Below are 1,208 nucleotides of genomic sequence, written 5' to 3'. Positions count from 1 at the left end.
CATCCCGCTCCCCTCCTCTCTCTCTCTCTCTCTCTCTCTCTCTCTCTCTCTCTCTCTCTCTCTCGCTCAGTCTCTCTGTGCTGCACTGGTACCATCACTTTCATCTCTTAACCGCTCTCATTTTACATCATTTAGAATCCATATCTTAATAACAGACGTTGAATTCCAAATGATGCAACTATTTTATGGTGACATTAAGAATATTAGAAGTCAGCCAAGATGGATTTGATTGAAGTGATATTAGAATAAACCAGTGCTTACAAGTTATTTAAATGATGTAAACTAAAACAATTAACTAAATGATCATACAAAAGTGATTACATTGAATGAAAATTAATGTAATTTAAAAAAAAAAGTATTTTAATGATATTTTTTCACCTTTTCAAAATGTATTTCTTTTCTTTAAACCAGGGAAATTATGGTGATGAATACAACTATTCTTAAAAAGTAAGCTGGATGTTTTATATATATATGGAATAGGTTACAGCATCTGACAAATGGCATTTTGAGCATTAGAATTTTCTGTTTAATAATTACCCAAATCTTTTACAGTACATTTACATACATGACTACAGTTACATAAAAGCTATATTATTGCTCTATCCACTGAAGCCCATCATATCTCTGTCAATGTCTCACATTGTGTTCAATCCAGATCTGGCCACTGGCTTTTAAGTGGTTTTAAAAGTAATGCATTAGCAATTTTACACTTTTTCCATATTAAAGTAATTTTGGAGTGCATGATGTAAATGGAGGTAGCAGGTATGTGATACTAATGCATTTGGGAAATGTTTGAGTCAATCAGATGGATTTCGAAATGTACGATGATTATATGATGAGCCTTTATAAGATTTTTTCTTTTTAAATTCCTGCCAGGACAATATATTTAATAGACCATTTTAAAATTCAGAGGGATGCTTTCTAAAGACATGCATAAATGCATTTTCATTACATTTGGTTAGGAACACTGGATTTTGGGACAACGACGTTCCAAAAAATCTTGGCCTGCACCTGCAAAATACCTCCATATATACAAATCAAGCTCAACAGACAACAACGAGAGCACAGCTCCTTTAATGAGCCGGAGTATCTCTGAGAGCAGCGACGCCTGGTTTCTTTTGAGGAAACGCCACTGTGTAAACAATAACAGCTTGAAACAGCGAGGATTTGTGTTTAGCGCTCGCGGCTACTGCAGATATGCTCTCGCA

This window comes from Sinocyclocheilus grahami, unplaced genomic scaffold (assembly GCF_001515645.1).
Source record: "Sinocyclocheilus grahami isolate Dianchi unplaced genomic scaffold, SAMN03320097.WGS_v1.1 scaffold339.1, whole genome shotgun sequence".
NCBI lineage: Eukaryota > Metazoa > Chordata > Actinopteri > Cypriniformes > Cyprinidae > Sinocyclocheilus > Sinocyclocheilus grahami.
This window is presented reverse-complemented; position numbering follows the sequence as displayed.